At 48.6% G+C, this 15778-nt stretch overlaps 1 protein-coding gene across 3 annotated transcripts in view; it reads left to right on the top strand.

The window, feature by feature from the left end:
* Positions 1 to 15778, top strand: part of LOC119395641 (gastrula zinc finger protein XlCGF71.1-like) — a 214371-nt gene that overhangs the window by 117266 nt on the left and 81327 nt on the right. The gene's annotated exons all lie outside the window — the stretch shown is intronic.

Raw genomic sequence — 15778 nt, forward strand, 5'->3', positions numbered from 1 at the left:
AAGAATAACCGAGTCAATGTTTACGGGCGCTGCGATAGCCTTACGACTACGAAGAAATCTAAACAGAGCTTTTTTATTACCACTCTTGGATAGAAAATTATATCGTTTTTCGTCATATTCATCTTTCGCTAATGATACTGTTCTTTTGAACCTAGCTTTAGCGTACAAATAATTTCGCCAATTAGTAGCACTTTGGTTTATAAGAAGTTTCTTCCAGGCCGCTTTTCGGCGTCTATAATCTCTTGCACAATCCGAATTCCACCATGCACACACTGAATTTCCTTTTGCTGACGATATAGTGAACTGTGATTTTGTTATGGTACGTTTTAAAACTGAGCAAAGTCTCATAGCTTTAACATTTCTCTCCATACTGGACAATGATGACAAAGTTGACTGTAAATTCTTTTTAAATTTGGAGTAGTTTACAAAATTTTGCGCCTGGTAGTCTATCGATAATACTGGGATCTTGACTTCAAGTACAAGTGGACGGTGGTCACTACTTGTAGCAGCATCAAGCACAGTCCAAGACGAGATTAAAACGTTTGAGCTAGCGAATGTTAAATCTAGGACGGATGTCGAGGTACATCGAACAAAAGTGGCAACTTTGGAATTTAGACAGATAAAGTCGTTTGTGTTAGTCCAGTCAAATAACCGTTTTCCCGATGTGTCTGTGCGGAAACCCCACGACACATGATGGGAGTTGAAGTCTCCCGCAAACAGAATGTTCTTTTTGCAGAAGCTCAGAGTGACATCAAGAGCGCTTTCATCATGTATCCCAGTCTGAAAATAGTTATTAACTATGGATAGTGGAGCGCAGCCAGGAAGGTTTAATTCCACTACCAAAACTTCATAGTCAGACGACATTGCTTTATAAGCTATCTTCGCTCTATGGCAAAATTTTGAAGAAATGAAAACAGTTAGACCTCCACCACGTGAGTTTCTGTCCAATCGAAAGCACTGATGATTTTTTAAATAAAAGTTTTGGTCAGCCGACAACCAAGTTTCTTGTAAAAGTACAACGTCGGGAGATTGCTGAGAAGTAAGGTATAATAAACCTGTAGCTGCAGAGAGAATTGAATGGCAGTTCCACTGAAGCACCCTAAGACACCCTATGATGATAGACGAGCAGCGGAAACTGCCTGCTCTAAAATACTTTCTTTCAACAGGTCAGTCCTAGTCACGGATTCCTTCACACACTTCTTTGTTTTTGGATTCGAAGAACTATGGATCTTGTTAGTAGGCGATCTGGTGCGTTTGAGATTACGGGCATCCATATCAACGTCCCAGTTGCCCATTGAATCTGAATCAGAGATGTAATCTTGATCAGTCTTCTGAGAGGACGACGGCCCTGCTCCATAATTGGTGGGGGCAACAATCTGATGTTCAGCAGGCTTATTGATTGGAGCGATAGGAGTTTGGAAGCGCCTTGTGATCGCCTCAGAAACACCAGCCAACTGGGAAGATATAACCTGAGTCAATGAGTCGGACAGATTTAGTAGAAATTTTTCGAGAACCTTTTCTACCGCCTTCTCTACCACAGCTGAAATGGAGTGGAAGAATGTTGCGTCCATGCCGAGAGGCTGACGGGCTGTTACACCGGCATATCCCTGTGTCCTGCTTTGAACTTCTGCTAGCGCTTCTCGACGAGAGCATCGTCTCCTTTCAATAATTTCTAGCACCTGAAGTTGTTTCGATCTCGCAGGGCAGCTAGGATCGTCAGCAGAGTGATTTGCTTTACATAAGCAACATGACTCATTGCCTGACCGGCACTCATCAGCACTATGTTCGACCCCACAGATGCGGCATCGCCACTACTGCCAGCTCTCTGCTTCTTCTTCCTTTTCTTTCTTCGCCGTCACCACCACGCGCTCCATTTTTGTCCGCAACGTGTCGCATTCCTCGCTGCTGTCCTCGTCTTCTTCACTATTTCACCACACACACACACACACACACACACACACACACACACACACACACACACACACACACACACACACACACACACACACACACACACACACACATATATATATATATATATATATATATATATATATATACGGGGCATGACAGCGACGGCAAAAATCCGCCGAGAGTGTCCATATAATTGCTATCGCAATAACACGAAACCAGAATCGAAGGAGGCATTTTATGATAATTCAAGGCGAAGTGCTTTACTGTTTGAAGCGAGGTCGGGCTGCATTAGAACGCGTAGTTACGAAGCGAGATTCAGTAAAAAAGTTGAACAATGCACATGCTGTGGGCAATTGACAGTGTAGACAGGGGCGTAGGCAGAATTTTTTTTCGGGGGGGGGGGGGCACCTCCTTGATCTGTAGTGGAGACGAGCAGGCAGATGTGGTCGAGTGTCATTTTCTGCTCTGTCTGCTATGGCAAAAAAAAAAAGTTTCGGGGGGGGGGGGGCACGGGCCCGGTGTGCCCTAACGTGGCTACGCCCCTGGTGTAGATATCCACCCAGGTGCATGTTTGAGCACGAGCCTACGTGAAGCCTTAGGTTTTAGGCACAACAATTGAAAGCTGAACACGTCCGCTCATTGGAGTGTTCCTCCCCGACGGAAATTAGGACAAAAATGGATAGTTGCAAAAATAAGGACATTCTTACGTAGGCGGCCCAGAACTGCGCTGGGAATTTGTTTTATTTCAAAGACCGATTTAATTGAAGTAGACAAGACATTCAGCCAATAGAAATAGGGAAAAGCTATTTCCTTCTTTTTTCTTTTTTGGAGCCTGGTCGAACACGCCACTGACCCGTTACAGTGTACTAGAAATAAGAATTGGTAGCCCCGTTGGACGCTCATAGCATCCTTCCATCCATCCTATAGTCGGATACAACTTTAGAAGGCAGCGGTAATTCCTCCTCAAAGTCGGTTGAACACAAGCCTGCACCAATGGGCGCGCACTCGGGACTGACGTCATGAGCGGGACGGCCGGTGGCTCCGCCTTCGGAGAACTTGGGCGCGTGAATGAGCGGGACTATTTCTTTCGTCGCGGAGGCGATGGGCTGCCGCGCTTCGGTCGTCCGGGCGGGGCCTCTCCTGCCTTCTAAAGTTGTGCACAGTACAGAGCGGCGCTTCGTTGTGAGCTGCTTGAACTGATTGTCGGCGAATAAAACGCGTTGACTGCAGCCCTGTTATGTTTGCCGCTCATAAGTCGATCCTGCAGACAGGACGGCGCGGCACGGTACGTCGTACAAAGCTTCTTTCTCGGCTCTCCCCCTGCCTGGTCTTTTCGCTGGGCAATTATCAAGAGAAAGCAAACGGCTTCCTTTGAGCAAGCTTGTCTGCCCCGATGGCCAGCATGGGTTGCGGTCAGGCGACCGTTCTCAGAGGTCGGCGGCCTGAATGTGTGGGAAAATGAGGAGGACATCCCCCGCTCTAAGCAGTCGCTCGAGGCGACAGTATGCGTGACCCCAACACGGACCAAGATGTGCTTTTGCAACAATGCAAGGTCGAATGCGTGGGAGGCAGGGTCACGCAGACGCCTTTTCTTTCCCGGAACGGTTTAACGACTGGCGCCGCGAGTTCAACTCGATGTGTATGGGAAAATGGCGTGAATGCACCAGGGCTAAAATACAGATGTATTTCGACCGTGAGAATCCCTGAGAGCGTGGGAAGGAGAGGGAGAGCCATGATGGGAAAGAGTGCCAAAACGCCTGTCTGCGCTGTAAAGACACTGCTGTCGAGATTAAGGACAGCCCGGTAGGGAGTGGCTTAATCTGAGAATGAACGGATTGGATAAGGGAATGTCGAGGCGGACCACCAGTGGCCACCTCCCCTTTTCTTTGTTACCGCAAGGTACTTAAGACTGGACGGAATTCGTTTCCCTTCAGTCTAGGCTGTAATCACTAAACTGATCGATCAGTAAGACTCCGTACGATGCAACTTTCGTCTGGGCCGTAACCACTTGGTGGTCGAACAGTGAGACTCGGTTCTTCGTATGTAGTAACAGTGTTCTAGGCTCTAACTTAAGAAAAGTTAAGTAGAAGAGTAAGATGCTGTTGATGTCTATGTTATCATCAGTGTGCTTCGGCAAGATGTACATATGACTGTAAATATTTCGCTGCAATATACCTTCAAGTTTTCATTACCTCCAACCTGCCTCCTGCTTCATCGACGTCGATCATCTCCTTGACGGGATTTCAATCCACATCAAGGAGAAAACGAACAAAGGAAAAACATAACTGGCGCAGTCTGACAGGGATCGGCGAGCTCTACAGCACCATACACTGGACCAGCCCTGAGAAGACCGAGGAGCAAGGCATCCAACAGCCACCAGCGGCAACGTCGAGACGATCCCACAGCAGTCAACTCCGGCGCCGTGGAGGAGATCCAGGAACGACAGAGCATTCAGCAAAGGGTGAGCAGGATTTCTTACGTCTTTCTCAAGTTGGCATGGCAGTTTATGTGTAGAACACATGGTGAGAACACGCGGAGGTGCTGAAACAATGGAGTTTAATGGAGATGAAGGTGCGAGTGTAGCGGAAGTGGATCGGAATCGAGAGCCATCAAATAATGGTAGTCTAAATTCTGATAAATCAGCTGAGGCGAGAGTGCCTACTCAGAGGCAAGAATCGATGCAGCAGGCATCTCAGGTTTTGCCGAATTCAAGTGAAACGAGAATGCTCGAACTTGAAATCCAAAGGCTCAATCTCCAGATTGAGTACGAAAAGCTATTGCAGAATAGAATGAACGCGGAACGTCTCAATGGCACGTTGTCCAACTCTGGGTCGGAGACGGGTGATCAGAGGCGATGGTGTTTCGATTCTGTCCAGCAATGTGCAAAAGTGCTGAAAGGGTTTCGCCTGCCGAGTGACGCGGATGTGCCATTATGGTTTGAGGAAGCAGAGAAACTTTTTGCTACTTACCGAGTACCGAATGAGAGTCGCGTGCATTTGGTTATACCAGCACTAAGTGAACGAGTTCGTTACCTACTGCGTAACCTCAACCCTGAAGAGAGTGCAGATTACGAGGCAGTTAAAGCGGCGGTGCTGACGGAACTGAAGCTTTCTCCGGCAGAGTATCTACTGAGGTTTGAACGTGCAGTAAAGCGAAAGGAAGAGACGTGGGCGCAGTTCGCGTCGCGTGTGAGAACTTATCTCTCATACTACCTTCAAGTGAGAGAGGCCGACACGGTAGAAGTGATGGCCGAACTCATGGTTGCTGACCGTATAAAATCGGGACTAAGTACGGAGGGTCTGGAGTATGTGAGATTAAGGGAAGGCGAGGGATGGCTTAGGCCAACTGAGATCGCTAAAGTGCTCCAAACTTTCGAGCAAGCGAAAGGGAAAGGGCGTGCTTCAAAGCAACCAGCGGTAGAAATGGGGCAAAAGCCGGCGACACGAGTTGAGAAAGGCGCTCTGAAGTGCCACTTATGTCACGGCTCAGGCCATTTCGCTAGAGAATGCCCGAAGTCTAGTGATCAGGAGAGCAACCCCAAAAAGGCTATCGAGCCAAAGCGGAAGGTACAAAAGGTAACGTTATCCCACGAGACGGAAACTGAAATACCTGATGGAGTACTTAGCGCAAAGGTGAAGTCTCTGAAACACGAGGGTCAAGGCACAAATAAACTGCAGTTAATTCCTGTATCATGTGCAGGTATAGCCGCAGATGCGATTTTGGATACGGGGAGTGAGATAACCGTCATTCGGGATAGTCTGCTTCCGCGTAGTCTAATAGAGCCGTGTGGCACGGTAAGATTGGTGTCTGCTTTTGGTAAAACGATCGAGGCAAGGCTAGCTACGTTGCCGGTAAAATTAAATAGCCCGCGAGTGGTGACGCAGCCTCAGGGCGTCGACCTACTCTGCGCGTTAACTGATGAGCTCGTCGAGGGCACAGATTGTTTGTTGACCGAGGAAGATTGGAAACTTTTGTTGAAGGCCAGCAGCCCTCTGGCACCCTGTCGAGCACCGGCCGAGCCTGCTCATGAGGCAGAACAAGCAGTAGAGAAACCAAAAGTAGTGGCCTGCAATCTTACCTTGGAGGAAAAAGACGTTTCCGGGGAGGATGAGCAAATTGTGGAATATGCTCCACAACCAACCACTATAAAGCGGGAAGAGCTAGTGCTAACGAGCGAGAAGGTTGCTCACCTTGATGCTGACGCACAGGCGGAAGTACAGGCGGTGTTCCAAAGACATTGCACACTCTTTAACGGCACCCCGAGTATAGCGAAGGTAGACGAACATAAGATAGAAATAGAACCGGGCCACCAGCCAAAAAAGGTGTTTCCTTATCGGGTGCCGGAACTATTAAAGAAGGAAGTCAGCCGGCAAGTTGACGAACTGTTGGCTTCGAAGTTGATCTACCCCACGGAGAGTGAGTTCGCACACCCGGTAGTATGCGTCGGAAAGAAAGATGGGACTATCCGCATGTGTGTGGACTATAGGGCGTTAAATGCTGTCACCAAAGTGGATGCGTTCCCTATGATGAATCCTCAGGAATTGATTTTCCGAGTAGGCAGAGCGCAGTTCATCACGGTAGTGGACCTTAGGCGCGGGTACTGGCAGGTACCGATGGAAGAGAAGAGTCAGAAATTCACCGCGTTTGTAACGCACGAGGGTCAGTACGCATGGAAAGTGATGCCTTTCGGGCTAAAAAATTCCGCGGCAACCTTTCAAAGAATGGTGAATAAACTCTTGGCGCAACATCAAATGTATGCCACGGCATACCTTGATGATATTGCTATTTTTTCTAGTACTTGGGAGGAGCACCTAAAGCATCTCGACATTATTCTTAAGGTCTTAGATAAGGCGGGACTGAAAGCCAGTCCGGAGAAGTGTCAGGTTGCGCAATCCCACATACATTACCTGGGGCATATTGTCGGTTCAGGGACACATGCACCAGACCCTGAAAAAATAGCAGCGATTAAGAACCTGGTACCACCGCGCACCAAAAAGGAACTACGCAGCCTGTTAGGACTTTGTGGCTACTATCGCGAGTACGTCCGAGGATACGCAGAGGTGACGAGCCCGCTCACGCTGTTAACAAAGAAAGCGGTACCTAATAAGATACCCTGGCCGGAGGAAGCCCAGGCGGCATTTGAGATTCTCAAACGATCTTTGTGCGAGGCCGTGGCGCTTAACACTCCAGAGCCATCTCAGTGCTACTGGCTTTTCACAGACGCATCAGCTACGGCGGCGGGAGCATGTTTGGCGCAAATGTCAGCCGAGGGGCAAGAGAAGCCTATCGCCTTTGCAAGCCACCGTTTCTCACCGACCCAGATGCGCTGGTCGACCATTGAGAGGGAAGCGTTCGCAATAATATGGGCCTTAAAGAAGTTTGACTACTGGCTTTTTGGTGCCATAGTAAACGTCGTTTCCGACCACAATCCGCTGTCGTACCTTACAACTTCGACTCCGCACGGGGCGAAATTGACAAGATGGGCGCTGGCGTTGCAGCGATATCATGTGTCAGTACAACATCGGAAGGGCGTATGTCACGGTAATGCGGATGCATTATCAAGGCTCCAGAATAGTTTATGGAAGCCATCAGAATAACAGTGCCATGCCAACTGGGGGGGGGGGGGGGGGCGTGAATGTTCCTGCCCACTTGCTGCTGTATATTGTGGACTGTGTGATTGTGAATTCAGGAAACAGACACTAGTGATCATACTGCTTGAAGCAGCAATGGTGTGCTTGATTGTTTCGCATGTACTTGTTTACATTTCTTGTATTCTCTTGTCGTGTTGTCTCGCAATTGTGTTTGATGTTTGTGTAGACTGTTGTATGGTTAGAAAGTCCAGTGACCTAATCGCGGCAGTGATTTATCGTACCACTGAGCGTAGAACAGCCCAGCGTACTCTTTAGGGGGGACGTGTTATGTTTGCCGCTCATAAGTCGATCCTGCAGACAGGACGGCGCGGCACGGTACGTCGTACAAAGCTTCTTTCTCGGCTCTCCCCCTGCCTGGTCTTTTCGCTGGGCAATTATCAAGAGAAAGCAAACGGCTTCCTTTGAGCAAGCTTGTCTGCCCCGATGGCCAGCATGGGTTGCGGTCAGGCGACCGTTCTCAGAGGTCGGCGGCCTGAATGTGTGGGAAAATGAGGAGGACATCCCCCGCTCTAAGCAGTCGCTCGAGGCGACAGTATGCGTGACCCCAACACGGACCAAGATGTGCTTTTGCAACAATGCAAGGTCGAATGCGTGGGAGGCAGGGTCACGCAGACGCCTTTTCTTTCCCGGAACGGTTTAACGACTGGCGCCGCGAGTTCAACTCGATGTGTATGGGAAAATGGCGTGAATGCACCAGGGCTAAAATACAGATGTATTTCGACCGTGAGAATCCCTGAGAGCGTGGGAAGGAGAGGGAGAGCCATGATGGGAAAGAGTGCCAAAACGCCTGTCTGCGCTGTAAAGACACTGCTGTCGAGATTAAGGACAGCCCGGTAGGGAGTGGCTTAATCTGAGAATGAACGGATTGGATAAGGGAATGTCGAGGCGGACCACCAGTGGCCACCTCCCCTTTTCTTTGTTACCGCAAGGTACTTAAGACTGGACGGAATTCGTTTCCCTTCAGTCTAGGCTGTAATCACTAAACTGATCGATCAGTAAGACTCCGTACGATGCAACTTTCGTCTGGGCCGTAACCACTTGGTGGTCGAACAGTGAGACTCGGTTCTTCGTATGTAGTAACAGTGTTCTAGGCTCTAACTTAAGAAAAGTTAAGTAGAAGAGTAAGATGCTGTTGATGTCTATGTTATCATCAGTGTGCTTCGGCAAGATGTACATATGACTGTAAATATTTCGCTGCAATATACCTTCAAGTTTTCATTACCTCCAACCTGCCTCCTGCTTCATCGACGTCGATCATCTCCTTGACGGGACTTCAATCCACATCAAGGAGAAAACGAACAAAGGAAAAACATAACTAGCCCCCTGGTAATACGTACGTTCTCCATTGCCGAATCGATGCACGATGCCCACCGAACGTTACTGTTACTTGTGAGAGAAGCGCAACCTGCCATATGAACGGGATGCTCCTCGGCGACAGTCTGCGGTTTTGCGCTTTATGACACTTTTTGGCTGTTTTATTTGAACGTGTTTAGCTGGTGTCCAGCCTACTAGGCAGTGCTGTAACTCGACTGAACTAATTACGTATTTACTTCTTGCTTACCTGCCTACTGAATAGCACTCGGTGCAGTGTGTGCACGAATACGCACCCGCGTTTTTTTTTTTTTTATTCAGCTCTACATGGTATGTAGGACAGTTCATAAGGAATTTAGTCAGAAAAGTACGTGGCTGACAGCGCTTTAGCACTATGAAGATCTTTCACACGTAAGCGCTTGATTTTATTCCAGTAACAGTGTAAAAAGGAAACAGTTCAGCACAGAGCTTTCTTCGATTCATTACCTGCATGAGAATGACGCAACAAAGGAGTGGTTAATTTATGGAACAAAAGGGAGTTGTTTCCTTTTTTTTTAAGCCAATGATGCTCACTGCCTTCATCAATCTATAGCAAGGCTCATAAAAGCTCAAGGTAACGTAAAAACAACAAAGATAAGGTTCTGCGTGAAATTACAACGAAATGACTGTTATGTGATTGACGATATGTGATGTTATGTGATATGACGATATGTGATTAATTTTTCACCACCTGCGCTCTGTAACGCGAACCTAAATGAAAGTTCACCAATGTTTTAGCACACATTTCGCCCCAAGTTAAAACAGCGCCCGGCAACTCAGTTTTATCAATTCGGTGTCATTCCATTTTTTGTTCTTTTTAGAGGATTATTTAAGTACCGAAGAGTCAGACTTCACTTGTGAAAAATATCACTCTGTAGTGGGACCAGGGCCGTACAATAAAAATACATCTTAAGCACAACTAAAGCTCGTCACGTAACTGATAAAAGACAGTCACACAATTATACGCCCGGCAACAAGTGTGACACGCAAGTGCATGGCTTCGAGCCTTGTTTTTATTTACCACTGAGTCGCTAAAGCGCTGAATTCACACGATAGCCAATGCTCCTCATGTATAGGACGACGCCAACTGCACTTTACGATGTGCTTGACCCACAAAGCAGCACCCACGCTGAAATGATCCTGGCGAAGGCAGGGTACGACGACCACACAGAGCACTCTCGACAACTGCACTCACTAATCTTTTTACGACGCATATACAGCCTAGAAAGGCCAAATGCTTTTGTGCATCGTGGTAGGTACACGTACAAGCATTTAAGAGTGCGCTGACACAACAGACAAGCTGCCCTTTGAAGACGTGCATGACGTACGTGCCTATGCAAAGACGCCGCGGCTAGCAGACGATGCAGGGAGCTATCCACACTAGGCGCGCTTCAGCCAGTAGCCGCCAGGTGGCGACTCCGCTCGATCTCGGGGCGAATAGTCTCCGTTAAAGCGCGCTTTGCGGCTGCTTCCCTCTTGCGTTTCCCGTGTGACGCTACTTAAATTTCAACGTGGTCGTTATTGTGAAAAATCATGGAGGACATTTTTTTTCCCGGACATTTCCGTGTCCGAGAAAAAAGAAAGTACGCCAAAAAGAAAACAGTTTCGTTGCACGCCGTGAAATGGGGTAAAGGAGCGCCGGAATAATTTGGATAGCTGCGGTTCTGTAAACAACAATAATGTACGGAAATCTTAGCCCCATCAATATGCGTCTGCCGAGGCCGTTAATATTACGCCTTACAATGCAGCGCAGACGTTGCACACTTGTGCGTGCGCACTTTTGTGTCGTTTGTGACAAGCGAAATGCTTTGCTAGATATTGCGCCATAGAGGCAAAAAAGGTACAGATATGCCGGGTAATGGACGAAAAAAAACTGCGAATAGATACTGCTGCAGGCGATGTCACGAACTGCAAGCTCAGTGAATCCGCCCCTTTGCTGTAGCAGACGACGTTCCCGATAACAGTGTGTTGATATGGTTTTCACTAACTTTCTTTACACTGTACTATACTAAATGCAATATCTTTATCTCCTGTAATCTAACTATTTCGTGCCTAAGCGCCTAGAAACACGGGAAATCTCGAACGCAGCGGTGGAGACAGCAACCAGTCTGTTAGAAGAAGGCGCAGTTGCGGCACCTGGTGGCGTCAACAAAAACCGGCACGCGCGCTTTTTCCCGGACGCGTCACTACTGTGCAGTTTTGGTAATCTGTTTTTTTTTTTATGTCAAGACGGCAGCCATATGGCAGCGCCCACGAAACGCGAATGGCGGTAGTTTACGTTGAGCCGCCGTAGAGGAGACGCATCCCGGACGGTCGCACTGTCACCGTGTGCAGGTTTTCCGTGTCAGTCGTCCTTATTATCCTGAATTATCAACGTACTAACCCTGCATGTATGGTTTACGTTTCCAAGAATACTACTGGACGGAGAACCTCGGCTATCACCATGCTAGCTGTTTGCGCTGCTCACGGCTAAACGAGCATCGGCGGTGATGTACTCTTGCACGACGTACTCTTTCACGATGTACTCTTTCACGACTTCCCATATGAGAAAAAACATCTCCTCAGTGGATCGCTGCTGTGAAAGGAAGTAACTTCAAGCCTTCGATTACCACTGCTCTCTACTCAAAACATTTTCGTGACAGTGACTACCATCAGAGTTTATCGCTGAAGCGTAATGGGAACACCGGCGAAATCTGCTCGACCAAGGCCTGGCGTGGTGCCGTCGATCTTCGTTTATGAACGGAACGAATCGCAGGAACCGAAAGCAGCATTCTCGAAGAGGCCAGAACATGAGGTAAGATGTCGACTGTTGAAGCTTATTACACCGCATCTATTATACGTCTGGGCGCTTTCGTGATCGATTCTTAAACGTGGTATGGGCTGGGTTCTGTTTGGTGTCGCAGAAGTCCGTGGTATGCCCGTGTCACTGGGGTGCACGTAACCCACGACCCGCTTCGCCCTTCTCAGTATTTTGCCAGCGTCCGTGGTGTGCCCGTGTCACTGGGGCGCACGTAACCCACGAGCCGCTTCGCGCTTAGTCTGGCAACAGACTTCTGCGACACCAAACAGAACCCTGCCGCGGTATGTACCAAAATTGGCATTGGAGGGTATGAGTGTATAACGAACATGGTTCACAGGTCATGACATGATTAGCGTGAAAAATCCCGGCACCTACGCCATAGGACGACGCATCGGAAAGTATTGTGAGCGGTTTCTTGACGTCATAGGATGTCAGCACCTTGCTGCTTGTCGGCAAGTGTTTCTTTGCTTTAAACGTGTCGCTGCATTCTCTTTCCCCATGACCATTTTTTATCTTCTCTCGGTAGTCGATAGAGCGGCTCTACTGCTGTTGAGGCTTTCTTCAGAAACTCTAAATAAAGATTCCCGTTCATGTGTTTGCTGGCATCACCGATGTCGGACCATGTCATGATCACATTGTCTATGTAACATCCTACGTTTCGAATGCAGTGAAGCACCTCATCCATCGTCGCCTGAAAGACAGGGCGTGCAAGCGTGGACACAAGAAAGTAGTCAAAGACACCACAAACACCGACTAACAAGTGCAAAGGTACACAATGTCAGGAAAAGAGAGAAGGAAGGAAAATTACCTGCGCATGTCCAGGCAATAGGCGAACCTATCAATCCGGCACACTTGGGAGTCTACATGAAGCATAACTGTTAAGGCGTTTGATTTGCCCTTTATGCAAGTTAATCGATGGGTGTACAGCGAAGCCTTGAAACTGATTAATGGGTTGCGCTCTCAATGCCTTCTAGTGGTTCGTCGTCTTTGGCTCTCCTGAGGGGACGCCGCTCTTGCCAAGAGCCAGTGCTTTTGCCTTCACTCTCGCCATTGTGCATTGTCGCAAAGTGCCGTCCAATAAACACTTAACAAATTGGTGGAGAGTGCTGTGCTCTCATTCGATGCCCCTGGAGCTTCGTTCCCGTACCCTGCTACCTACCATACCTCAAGACTACGCTCAGCAAACGCCTCCTCCCACACCGACGTATCCCGGTGTCCCGCGCATCCACGATCCACCTATCTTCACTGGCGCCGATGGCACCGACATGGAGGACTGGCTCCCAATTTACGAGCGCATGAGCATACCCAACAAATGAGACGAAGCAGGCAAGTTGAGCACCTAGCCCGGCGAACCGATAGCGCACACCCAACAACCGGCCCATCTGCTTTGCATACGGTTATGCCGGTCATGTGGCATGTTACTGCCATCACTTGCAGCTGCCTCAAGTTGCGTCGCCCGTCACCAGCCGGTCTACAACCATTACCTTGCCCTAACCGTCCGTTTGGGCGCATGGGCATCGATTTGTATGGACCTCTTCCTCTTACGTCGGCTGGTAACTGCTGGGTCATCGTAGTTGTTGACCATGTAACGCGATACACCGAAAGTGCCGCCCTCCCGGCGGCTAGAATGAGCGATGTTGCCTCTTTCCTGCGACACCTATTCATGCTGCATCACGGTCCACCCCATGAGCTCCTCAGCGATCGAGGCCGTGTCTCCGTCTCAGAAGTCGTCGAAGCCATTCTCAAACAATGCCATGCTGTTTACCGCAAAACTGCTGCTTACCATTTGCAGACGAATGGCCGAATGACACGCTCGGTGACATGCTCTCAATGTACGTCGCCACCGATCACACAAATTGGGGTGCCATTCTGCCCTTCGTCACCTACGCCTATAATACCGCCCCACAGAGCACTACTGGTTTTTCACCCTTCTTTCTATTGTATGGAAGGCACCCGTCGCACACCATTGACACGATACTTCCATACAGTGTTGTACGGAACGGCGTTCCAAGGAACGACGTTCCAGGAACTGGTTCCTTTTTGGAGGAACGGAGGAACGCCACCGTTCCATTGAGGTTCGGTGGAACTGTAACGGTAACTCGTTACGTTTACGTAGGAACGGCAGAGGGAACGGAGTTCCTTCTGTAAACGTTCCTCGGCATTGAATAGGGGCACGCACGCAGAACGTCATGCCGAACTGGGCAACGTTTATGGATACTTTTTCAGTTCCGTAACTCCTCCGCCGAAGGCGGCCGCCACTTTTACCCAGGCAGTGAGAGGGCGCCACAGTCGTGAATAGCGCTGTCGCGCGCGCGGGTACACGTGTTCTTTCTCGCAGTTGCTTCGCCGCGTGCGGGGCTGTCATGGAATGTTTTTCCTGGGTGTGTTGGCTGTGCATGCGCGAGGTTACTTTCGACGACTTCGGTGAATTCAGACAACCGAGCATTCCTTGCCCCAGGAAGTCAAGCAGTTTTCAAGCTTTGCGATGCCAACTTGTTTCGTGTCCGGCTGTGTCAGCGGGTAGAAAAGCGGCACTTTTTTGCGCCGCCGCCCGATCCGCAGCATCTTGAAAGCTGGGTGCGAGCTATTTCTCACGCCGATAAACCGCGGAGCAAAACATGCAAGACCATATACCATAGCGACCAAGTTTAGCCACTTGTACCTTGCTTAGTGTATTTGAAAGCATCTGTGGAGAAAAAAAAAAAAAAAAAAGGCGTGGTGAGGTCCTCGTCCAGAAACATGCGATGAAAGAGAAAGTGTGCCAACAGCTTATGTCCATGCCATTCCGTGACCTCTCAGGTGCTTCTGACGACCGTGGGTACTGTGCACCATTACCAGAAGCAACGGCCTTGTGTTACCTGGCAGGCTACGTGGCTTTCAAATTGAAGAAAACAACGCGTTGCGAGGTGTGCAAATACGATGCCCTTGGTAGGCGGGATTCCCTGCCGCTTGAGTCCATGCTGGTCACTGTGCGCGAATGTGTCAGTGGTAGCCTTTCAGAGAAACTGCTTGCACGTAAGCACGTACGGTAGAGCGTGCCATCAAGCATGCTAGCAAGGACACATTTTTTGGTGACCTGTTTTGGGGTGTGCTGAATGCTCTTATAATGAGAGGCACAAGCACTGTTGGCTTCACTTTTATTTACTCCCATGCACTTCTTTGCGCAAGCCAAATGCTTGGAAAACAGCAGTACCATTAGGGCATAGAGAGAGCGCAAGAAAGCAAGCTTTAAAAATTAGCTGGCAGCAAACCTGCCAACACAAGCGTAGCCAGGAAGGGGGTGGGGTCAAACTTCCTCGTCCGATATTTTTCGATTTTGCATGTGTATATATCCACGCACTCATACAAACGCACGCACGAACACACAAAAAATGTGATTGACACCCCCCCCCCCCGCCCCCAAGGTTCGTAGCCTGGAATTTTTTTTTCGAGGATGGGGGGTACTTGCTGAAAACCTTGACTATTTGAGAAAAACACCTATTTTCATTATTTATTTTTGGTAAAAACACATACTTCAAAATTTTTGAGGCGGGGGGCCCTAGGCCCCCCCCCCCTGGCTACGGGTCTGCCCCCCCCCCCTCCCCGAATATAATGCCTGGTTATACTACTACCTGCCAACAATGCTGTGCAGTATCTACGCGTGTAAAAGATTTCCACATTCATTTTGCATACCAAGGATCTCGGTTTGCTTTCACAATGTAATATTTTTTGCGATGCCACCATGTTCAAATTAATTGACCAAAATGCATGTTGCTTGTCGTTTTGAAACAATACAAATGCGCATAATCATTTCGTACAATGCAAGGCTTTCGAAAACGTCACATAACTCGAAGTTACAAAATTATTACGCACAGACCATGGTGTGCTCTTGGCTAGACCACATTTTTTTATGTTAATGAACGCACTAGAATTACTGAAATGATAGGTGTCCGTCAGTTCTCGCGAAATCCGGGACACGCTTGCCAACCGCGAATAATTCTCGGCGAATAATTCGAGTATATTGATAGAGCAATGTTTGATTCGTACTACAAAATGTTGTAAATTTCCCCGTGTTTGAGAGATG

The sequence above is a fragment of the Rhipicephalus sanguineus genome, chromosome 6 (assembly GCF_013339695.2).
Source record: "Rhipicephalus sanguineus isolate Rsan-2018 chromosome 6, BIME_Rsan_1.4, whole genome shotgun sequence".
In the NCBI taxonomy this organism is placed as follows: Eukaryota; Metazoa; Arthropoda; class Arachnida; order Ixodida; family Ixodidae; genus Rhipicephalus; species Rhipicephalus sanguineus.